The sequence below is a fragment of the Prionailurus viverrinus genome, chromosome A3, assembly GCF_022837055.1.
Source record: "Prionailurus viverrinus isolate Anna chromosome A3, UM_Priviv_1.0, whole genome shotgun sequence".
Lineage (NCBI taxonomy): Eukaryota > Metazoa > Chordata > Mammalia > Carnivora > Felidae > Prionailurus > Prionailurus viverrinus.
This window is the reverse complement of record NC_062563.1, coordinates 105,641,966-105,653,191: the sequence shown is the minus strand read 5'-3', so window position 1 is coordinate 105,653,191 and position 11,226 is coordinate 105,641,966.

The window sequence follows — 11,226 nt, the reverse complement described above, 5'->3', positions numbered from 1 at the left end:
AGAAATAAAGTTCTGTTGTTTAAGCTACCCGGTCTATGGTATTTTGTTCTGGTAGTCTGAGTAGAAGTTTTCATGACCATTTGAAAATAAGTTTCAAACATCATATTTCACCCCTAAACACTTGAGTATGCTTTTTTTTTTACAGTGATGTTCTTTGTAACCACACTAACCAGTAGCACAGAGAATGTAATATCTAATAACTCACTCCATATTAAAATTTCCCCAGTTGTCCCCCCGCCCCCCCAGTGACTTAACAGTACCTCCTCCGAATCCAGGATCCAGTTAAATATCGAGTGTTGTGTTAGTCAGTAGCCAAGTAGCTAAGTCAACGGTAGCCTGCCCTTTGTAATGTAGCTTTCTGGGTGCTTCAGATGTAGTGCAGTGGTTCTCAAACTCGAGCTTTGAAAACCCCGTGCCAGGATCTCACCCCAGACCAATTACATCAGAATTGCTGAGGGTGTAAGTATGGAATGTTAAAGCAATCGGAAGGATTAAAAATAGGCTGCAATCTCCCTTGATCTGCACACTTCTAATCCAGGCAAAGGTGTCATTAACTTGTCACCAGTCTTGTCACACTGTTGGCTTAGGTTGGGCTTGGGATCAGCTAATAATAGCCACCATTACTGAGCACTCACGGCGCCGGATACCATGCTTCATGCATTCATGCAAGATCTCTAATCCTACCACAGCCCTGTGAGTATGTAGCTATCCTTGTTGTATAAGCAAGGAAATGGCATCAGAGGTTAAGGAATCTTCTTGCTCAAGGTTACACCGGAAGTGACAGAGCCAGGATGCAGACCTAGCTTTGACCTCTCCAAAGACCCCTCCAGCAGCATGTCTTCACACTTACTTTCTCATAAATACTGTCGTGCTTGATTCCTTCCCAGGGTGGCTGACTTCTTTTGGAACATGGATCGTAGGCTTTCTTTTTATCCACTCTTGTTAACTTTTACATGGCTTAAGCCTCCCCCTTACCCACTGGTTCCACCATCCAGTTGCTAATTGTTTGGTGATGCTCTTTCTGGGAGTATCAGAAGCATAAATATTGGAGTGTCTGACTTGATTTCGCCTCAGGTCATGATCTCTCGTTTCATGGGTTTGAGCCCCGCCTTGGGCTCTGCACTGAGTGTGGAACCTGCTTGGGATTCTTTCTCTCTCTGCCCTTCCCCCGCGTGTGTGTTTGCATGCTGTCTCTCGCACCCTCTCTCAAAAAGAAGCATAAATGAAATTTCTATCTTGGAAACTTAACAATATATACCACTACAATGACATATGGGTTAATAAAGGGATAGGGGTGGTATTCTTGGGGGCATCTTAGGGTAGCATTTTCTAAAAATAGTTCCAAAGTAACCAATCTCTGTGCTCAGCATGGGAGCACAGGAGTCTGGAAATTTTCCTTTAACAATGAAAGTACACTTCATAAAATCTGAGAATTCTGATTTCTCATAAACTTGAAAGAGTTAAAAATTACGGCACGTGGATGGAAGGGATTTTTTTTTTTTTAAAGATTTTATATGTAAACTGATCTCTACACCCAGCGTGGGCTCTGGGGCTCGAAGTCACAACCCCAGGATGAAGAGTTGCAGGCTCCACTGACTGAGCCAGCCAGGTGCCCCTGGAAGTGATCTTAGTGTACAATGTATTTGTTCCTACAGACCTCAGTGGATACTTGCAGAGCATCATTCCAAAAGAAACCCCAGGCCACACACTGTCAGTTACTTTTAATAACCTCATGGTTGATTCTGTTCCGCAAGTGCACTTAAAATTTTTTTCAGATAACTTAGAAATGACCTAACTTGGGGCGCCTGGGTGGCGCAGTCGGTTGAGCGTCCGACTTCAGCCAGGTCACGATCTCGAGGTCCGTGAGTTCGAGCCCCGCGTCGGGCTCTGGGCTGATGGCTCGGAGCCTGGAGCCTGTTTCCGATTCTGTGTCTCCCTCTCTCTCTGCCCCTCCCCCGTTCATGCTCTGTCTCTCTCTGTCCCAAAAATAAATAAACGTTGAAAAAAAAAAAGAAATGACCTAACTTTAGCATCCACTTTCAAGGAGCCCGACCACCCCTAAAAAGGTAGGGTGGGTGTTTGAAAGTACTAATATTGATGTTTTTACGGTTTATGCATTTTTTCGTGATTTTAAGACTCTGCTATGTGTGTGCGTTAGGATTATGTTAAGCCTTCAGGGACAGAAACCCACAATATGGCTGAAACCAAACTAACAACGTTCTCTTGTGAACATAGTCCAGGGCTGGTAGTTCCAGACCCAGGGTCCTGCTGTCTTGTCCCACCTTCAACATGAGAATGGTACACTGTTAACATCTGAATCTCTGAGGGTGAGACCCAAGCATTGTGTTATATTTGTGTGACTGTTTTCCCTAAAATGTGGCGCCCAGGACTGGACCTGACTCTGTTCCCCGGCAGGTGAGCACCCTGAGGACCGGGACTGTGTCTGCTCATTACCTGTTGAGTCACTGCCTGGGTGGGGCCTGCTCTCCCACCAGCCGCCATGTCTGTGTTTTGCTGGTGGGAAGGAGGGGAGGGGGAAAGAGAATGTCCCTTCCCTTGAGGACACTTCCCAGAATGCCACACCATTTCTGCTTATAGACCAGTAGCCAGAACTTCATCAAAAGACCACACCCAGCTGTTGAGGAGTAGTCGCTCCTTGGAGCCGCCAAATTTCCCTTTTTGCAAGCAACCAGTCATATCGGATTAGAGGCCCTCTCTGTTCAAGTAAAACCTCATCTCTTTTTTTAACTTGTTTAAAAAAAATGTTTATTGAGGGGACCCCTGGGTGGCTCAGTTGGTTAAGCGTCCGACTTCAGCTCAGGTCATGATCTCACAGCTCGTGGGTTCGAGACCCGGACTGGGCTCTGGGCTGACAGCTCAGAGCCTGGAGCCTGCTTTAGATTCTGTGTGTCCCTCTCTCTCTGCCCCTCCCTCACTCACGTCCCGTCTCTCTCTCTCTCTCTCTCTCTCTCTCCCTCAAAAATAATAAACATTAAAAAAAATTTTTTTTAAATGTTTATTATTTTTGAGGGAGAGAGAGAGAGAGAGCACAAGCGTGAACGAACACACAATAGGGGGAGGGGCAAGGAGAGGGAGACAGAGGATCCAGAACAGGTTCCATGCTGACAGCATAGAGCCTGACGTGGGGCTTGAACTCAGGAACCACAAGATCATGACCTGACCCGAAGTTGGACGTTTAACTGACTGAGCCACCCAGGAGCCCCAACCTTTTTTTTTTTTCTTTTTCTTTTTAAGTAAACTCTACCCCCAACACGGGGCTCAAACTCACCACCCTGAGATCTAGAGTCACGTGCTGTACCGACTAAGCCGGCCAGGTGCCCCTAGTGTAACCACCTCTTAACCTAATTAATTACATCTGCAATGGCACTGTTTTCAAATATAAGGTCACATTCTGTGGTCTGGGGGCTAGGACTTCAACATATGAATTCTGAGGGGAAACAATTTAATCTCTAACAAGGGTAAATTACAGAGAACTCAACGTAAGAATGACTTTTCAAAAGAAATGGCCCTGTATGGAGTCCAGAAAGACTTCCCAGCCTGGGCAGGGTCACCTGTCCTGCAGCTTCAGTGTGGCAGCAGCAGGGGGCAGGGCTGCACCACCTGCTGGGAGCCTCTTCTCTGTTTGCCCTTGGCTGCTGGAAGGATTTTACATCTCATAAAAGCCAACAGTTCAGTGTGGGTCTATTTGGGCACCACTCCCCCTCCCTCAAAGCTTTGATGGACATCAAGACCTATGAATAAATGAGAGAGGAAGTAGGTCGGATGACCACAACCTGTGTGGGTGTATATAATAAGTTGGGAAGACGAGGCTGAGGGCCAGTGGGAGATTCATAGGCTCCCTGCCTAGTGACCAAGGGTTTGTGCAAGGGAAAGAGAGAGAGGTGGGGATAAAGAGGCAGTGGCTTTGATTTGCTGCTTCTTCCCTGACAGCCTGTGACCAGTCCAGTCCCCGCTCTAAGGAGTTAGGTGCTGACCTCGGGCGCCAGCCAGAACCGATGGGCTAAGCAGAGGACCCCGTCCTCCTGTTATAATTCCTGCATTTCCTGTTATAATTCTTTTCTTTTCTTTAAAAAAAAATTTCTTTTTAGTGTATTTATTTATTTTGAGAGAGAGAGAGAGAGCACACTAGGGGAGGGGCAAAGAGAAGGAGAGACAGAATCCCAAGCAGGCTCCTTGCTGTCAGCACAGAACCCAATGCAGGGCTTGAACTCACAAACCTTGAGCTCATGACCTGAGCTGAGATCAAGAGTCAGATGCTTAACTGACTGAGCCACCCAGGCGCCCCTTTTCTTTCCTTTCCTTCTTTCCTTTCCTTTCCTTTCCTTTCCTTAAGTTTTTATGTTAGAGGCACCTGGGTGGCTCAGTCAGTTAAGTGTCTAACTCTTGACTTTGGCTCAGGTCATGAGCTCACCGTTTGTGAGTTGGAGCCCGGCATCGGGCTCCACGCTGACAGGGCAGAGCCTGCTTGAGATTCTCTGTCTCCTCTCTCTCAGCCCCTCCCCAACTTGTGCTCTCTCTCTCTCTCTCTCTCAAAAATAAATAAACTTAAAAAAAATAGTTTTTCTTTTAATTACAGTGAGTTAACATACAATGTTGTATTAGTTTCATCCTGTTATAATTCTTTGTTTGCTGTATTTCTGTGCCTGCGAAAGAAGGCACGGTGTGGTGATATGTAGCAAGGAATTATTGAAGACCCACTATGTGCCTGATGACTTTCAAATGATTTATGAAGCAGCTGGGGAGTCGACATTGAACTAGACAGAATTAAGCAGTCCAACATGGAGGACCAAAGGAGTGTCAGCTCTGTGTGGGGATGAAGTGGAAACTCCATTCCCGAGACCCGCCCACAGTCTGGAACCTACGCTCCAGTGTCGTGCTGATTCACCAGTGAGAAAATTCTTGATTTTGCCTTCATATTCTTTTGTTTCCTGAAGTAATAATTGTGCGGTGAAAAAGTTAAAACATTTATTTTACTCACAAAACTATAAAGAAAAATTATTTGTAATCCTCATATCCCAGAGAATCAGTGTCTTTTTTTTTTTTAATGTTTATTTATTTTTGAGAGAGAGAGAGAGAGAGAGCATGAGTAGGGGTGGGGCAGAGAGAGGGAGACACAGAATCCAAAGCAGGCTCTAGGCTCTGAGCTGTCAGCACAGAGCCCGACATAGGGCTCGAACTCATGAACCCTGAGATCATGACCTGAGCTGAAGTCAGACACTTAACCAACTGAGCCAACAAGACGCCCCCAGTGTCTTTTTCTCTTTTTTCTATACTTATATCTGTATGTAACATTTTTGGCTTTCTTTCTTTCTTTCTTTCTTTCTTTCTTTTAGTTTTATCTAAGCATTTGTGCACATAATTTAAAAAGTCATAATTCTTGGGGCAGCTGGGTAGCTCAGTCAGTTAAGCATCCGACTCTCGATTTTGGCTCAGGTTGCGATATCATGGTGATGAGATCAAGCCCCGAGTTGGCTCTGCACTGGGGCTAGGCGTGGAGTCTGCCTGAGATTCTCTCTCTCCCTCTCCCTCTCTCTATTAAAAAAAAAAAAAGGTCACATAATTCTTATTAAGCTTGTTGTGAAACCCTCTACACTAGCATTTCCCCTCCCAGGACAGCCAGTATCATCTGTCACAGGGATTATATTGGCGTTTACTCCACGTCTCTGAATAATGTACTATTATTACTACATGCCGACTTTTCATTTTAGGCATTATATGATATGAAAACTCCTCTCTTCCTTTTCCCTCCTCCACCCTTCCCATCCCTTCATCTCCCAAAGAAGTTATATCGAATTTTAGCTACAGTGTTTTTTTTTTTATTATTATTTATTTTTGAGATAGAGAGAGACAGAGCATGAGCAGGGAAGGGGCCGAGAGAGAGGGAGACACAGAATCCGAAGCAGGCTCCAGGCTCTGAGCCATCAGCACAGAGCCCGAAGCGGGGCTGGAACTCAAAAACTGCGAGATCCTGACCTGAGCCGATGTCGGACGCAAAACTGGCTGAGCCACCCAGGCGCCCCTAGCTACAGTATTAAATAGCATTTATGTTGTTCTGAGCATGGAAATGGTATTCACAGGCGACAAGACATTATGACCACTTCTTTCTTGCACACCTTTTTAGTTTTGCCTGGAGTGAGTACTTGGTTTCTCATTTGCTTTGTTTGTTGTGTTTTGATCACAAATTCACACCCCCGCCCCCCCTCTGCTGACTGTGGTCTCTTGATATTCAGCCAGAGCAGGTATTAACGGCTTCTCCTCCCAGGAGACGGCTGGGCAGGAGAGATCTCCCAGAGATCTCCTTCTCCTTCCGCTTGGGAATGTCCATCCCCTGTTATGTGCCTCCCATTTTGACCTTGGTCTTAGTTTATTTCCTCCAGGCTTGTCAAAGGAGAGAGGGTACAGAAGACATAAAAGTTTTCAGATCCTCATGGGCTAGATAATTCAGCTGACTACAGAAAGACCAGTTGGCAATAGTCTTCCTTTAGAATTTTGGCGAAGTCTCCAGATGTTTGGATTCCTGACCTTTCATCTGTGATATGTAGCCTCCCCACTGCCTCCAGCCTCCAAGTGTATGAGATCGGATTGTTCCTCGTATTCCCTGACTTGTTTTTATCTGTTGTGCTATCATTGGGCCCTCATTTGCAAATTCACATCGTTCAGTTATGGAGAATTTTTTTTGAATTATTTTATTTTCCCTCTTCTCTCTTTTGGCCCTTCTGCTCTTCAAGTGGCCAACCACCTACCTTGCATGTCCTCTCATTTTCTTCTCTTTCTTTCTCCTGCTTTTCAACCATTTGTCTTCTTGCTCTACCTACGGAAAGTTTCCTGCGTCTTTATCTTTCAACCCCGATATTGAGGGTTAAAAAAATTTTTTTTTTAAGTTTATTTATTTATTTTGAGAGAGAGCGAGCAAGTGAGCAGGGAAGGGGCAGAGAGACAGAGGGAGAGAGAGAATCCTAAGCAGGTTCTGTGTTGTCGGCACAGAGCCTGAAGTGGGGCTCAAACTCACAAAACGTGAGATCATGTCCTGAGCCGAAATCAACAGTCGGACGCTTAACCAACTGAGCCACCCAGGGGCTCCTGATACTGAGTTTTTAATTTCTGCTTTCTTTTACTACCCAAGAGATCTGTGTTTGGAATGTTTATTTTTTGTAGTAACTGTCCTTGTTTTATGGGTGCGGTATCTTCCCCCTCTGAGGATGTTTTTTAATTTTTTATGTTTTTATTTTATTTTTGAGAGAGACGCAGTGAGAGCGGGGGAGGGGCAGAGAGAGACGGAGACAGAATCTGAAGCAGGCTCCAGGCTCTGAGCCGTCAGCACAGAGTGTGACGTGGGGCTTGAACTCACAGACTGCGAGATCATGACCTGAGCCGAAGTCAGGTGCCCAACTGACTGAACCACCCAGGTGCCCCTGAGGACTTTTTTTTTATTATTAACATTTTTATTAATATTTTCTTCTTCCTACATACTTACTTTTGTTTAAGTTGCTTTTTCCTATTACATTCTTCTCCTGAATAATAGAGGCATTCCTTGAGTAGCTAAAAGCCATTGGTTTGAGTTCATATTAAGAAACTCAGTCTGGGGGCGCCTGGGTGGCGCAGTCGGTTAAGCGTCCGACTTCAGCCAGGTCACGATCTCGCGGTCCGTGAGTTCGAGCCCCGCGTCAGGCTCTGGGCTGATGGCTCGGAGCCTGGAGCCTGTTTCCGATTCTGTGTCTCCTTCTCTCTCTGCCCCTCCCCCGTTCATGCTCTGTCTCTCTCTGTCCCAAAAATAAATAAACGTTGAAAAAAAAATTTAAAAAAAAAGAAACTCAGTCTGGGGGGCTGTGAGCCTGTGAGTGTCGGCAGCTGGCTATGAACTTCATTGTGGGGTGGGCTGGCTGTGTTTCACACGGACCTTCAGCTGCTTCTTATTCTAGGCCCTCGCTTTGCTCCGCTTGGTGTCCCACTTATTCTGAGCCTTTCGCGGATTCTGCTGTGTAAGTGGGTTTGTCACTTGTCCCCACTACTGACTAGGAATTCAATTTTTTGTTTCCCCTAAGCCATGTACCATTTCGTGCACCTGCTTTCCAGTTCCCAAAACATTTTTCCTGTTGTTCCTCTTTCTCCTTGACTGTGTGGGGTTTGCCTTAAATTTTGCTTCCTTTAATTGTTGTTGAAGTGGGGTTTCAGGTGGGCGCAAAAGGTTAACGGGCGTTTTCAATCTGACATCTACCTGGGTTTGTTTTTGTTTCTTTATGTAGTTTATTCTCCTAACTTGTTGATGTGTAATCAAAGTACAGTTAATGGCATGTATTTAAAAAAAATTTTTTTTTAATGTTTATTTATTCTTGAGACAGAGAGAGACAGAGCATGAATGGGGGAGGGTCAGAGAGAGGGAGACACAGAATCCGGAATAGGCTCCAGGCTCTGAGCGGTCAGCACAGAGCCTGACACGGGGCTCGAACTCACGGACCGCGAGATCATGACCTGAGCCGAAGTCGGACGCTTAACCGACTGAGCCACCCAGGCACCCCTAATGGCATGTATTTAAAATGCATGATCTAATCAATTTTGATGTGTGTGTGTGTGTGTGTGTGTGTGTACCTGTGATCCCATCATCACAAGTAAAATAATGAATATTTCATCATCATTCCATCGTTTATAAAATTCCTTTGTGCCTCTAGCCCTGTCCCCAGGTAACCACTAATCTGCTTTCTCCATCAAATAGCTCACATATTCTAGGATTTTATATAAATGGTGTCGTACGGTATGTCCTATTTTTTTCCCATGGCTTCTTTCATTCGGCATAATGATCCTTGAGTGGTCCACATTGCATCTTTAAAAACATTTTTAAATGTTTATTTCTGAGAGAGAGAGACAGAGAGCGAGCAGGGGAGGGGCAGAGAGAGCGGGAAACACAATCCGAAGCAGGCTCCTGGCTCTGCGCTGTCAGCACAGGGCCCAGGGCGGGGCTTGAACCCATGAACCGCGAGATCATGACCTGAGCCGAAGTCAGTTGCTTAACCGACTTAATCACCCAGGCGCCCCTCTACATTGCATTTTTTAATAGTTCCTCGCTTTATATTGCTAATTGTTATTCCACAGCATGGATATACCACAGTTTGTTAATTCACTCACCTGTTGAGAGACATTTGGATTGTTCCCAGTTCTGGGTTACTACAAATAGGGCTGCTATAAACATTTATGTACAAGCCTTTGTGTGACTATGTTTTTGAGGTTTGCTTTTGTTTTTTTGTTTTTTTTTTAAAGTTTATTTATTTTTGAGACAGAGAGAGACAGAGCATGAACAGGGGAGGGGCAGAGAGAGGGAGACACAGAATCTGAAACAGGCTCCAGGCTCCGAGCCATCAGCCCAGAGCCTGATGCGGGGCTCGAACTCACGGACCGCGAGATCGTGACCTGAGCTGAAGTCGGACGCTTAACCGACTGAGCCACCCAGGCGCCCCAGCTTTTGTGTTTTAAGTAATACCTAGGATGGAATGGCTGAGTCATGTGGTAGCTGTGCGTTCAAATATTTTTAAATAACTGCCAAACTGTGTTCCAAAGTGGTGGTGACATTTTGCATTCCCACCAGCAGTGAATGAGAGTTTCAGTTGCTCCGTCTTACGGCCAAGACATGTTATGGCGTCTTCTCGTACTTTTTGAAAATTGAAGTATAATTGACATACATCCTGTGAGTTTCAGGTGTAGGTCATAGTGATTTGATGATTTTTATATGTTATAGAATGATCCCCACAGTCAGTCTACCGACCACATAAAGTTATCACAATATTATTGACAATATTCCCTATGCTCTACGTTATATCCCCATGACTTACTAATTTTATAACTGAAAGTCTGTAACTTTTTAAAAAAAAAATTTTTTTTTAAACGTTTATTTATTTTTGGGACAGAGAGAGACAGAGCATGAACGGGGGAGGGGCAGAGAGGGACACACAGAATCGGAAACAGGCTCCAGGCTCCCAGCCATCAGCCCAGAGCCTGACGCGGGGCTCGAAGTCCCGGACCGCGAGATCGTGACCTGGCTGAAGTCAGACGCTTAACCGACTGCGCCACCCAGGTGCCCCTGAAAGTCTGTAACTTTTAATACCCATCACTATTTTGCCTGCTTTCCACACCTCCTCATTCTGGTAACTACCAGTTTGTTTCCTGTGTCTATGAGTCTGTTCCTGTTTTGTTTTGTTTGTTCATTTGTGCTGGTTTTTAGATTCTACATATAAAAATCATTCGATATTTGTCTTTCTCTATCTGACTTACTTAGCATAATACCCTCTAAGTCTATCCATGTTCTTGCTCATTAGCCTTTTAATTTGCATGTCCTTAATGACTAATGATGTTTAGCATTTTTGTGTGTTTATTGGCATTCATAAATCTTCTATGAAGTGTCATTTGAAATCTTTTGTTCAATTTTATTAGGTTGTTTGTGTTCTTATTACACTGTAAGAGTTTTTACAGTGTAAGAATCTTATTTTTTTCTCTTTTAAAATATTGAGTTGCATACAATTCATACACCATAAAATTCACCCCATCAAAGAGTACAGTCAGTGGTTTCTAACATACTCACAAAGTTGTGCAACCATTATCACTGTCTAATTCCAAGCACTTTTATTGCCCACCCCACCGAATCCCCAGACCCATCAGCAATCGCCCATCCCTCTCCCTAGTCCCTGGCTACCCCTAATCTATTTTTTGTCCCTATGGAACATTTTATGTAAATGGAGCCATACAGTATGTGGTCTTTTTTTTTTTTTAAGTTTATTTGAGTGAGAACAGAGAGAGAGAGAGTGAGTAGGGGAAGGGCAGAGAGAGAAGGGGAGAAAGAATTGCAAGCAGGCTCCATGCTGTCAGCGCAGAGCCCCACATGGGGCTCAAACCCATGAACCACGAGATCATAACCTGAGCTGAAAGCAAGAGTCAGACGCTTAACTGACTGAGCCACTCAGGTGCCCTATTTGTGGTCCTTTTGACTGGCTTCCTTCACTTAGCATAATGTTTTCAAGGTTCACCCATGCCGTAGCATGTAATCAGTACTTCATTCCTTTATATGATTGAATACTATTCCACGGCATGGATATACCACATTTTGTTTATCCATTTATCATTTGCTTAACGTTTGAGTTTTTTTCTACTTTTTTGGCTGTTATGAATAATTCCATTACGAACATTCATGTTTAAGTTTTTGTAGGGACATATGTTTAAATA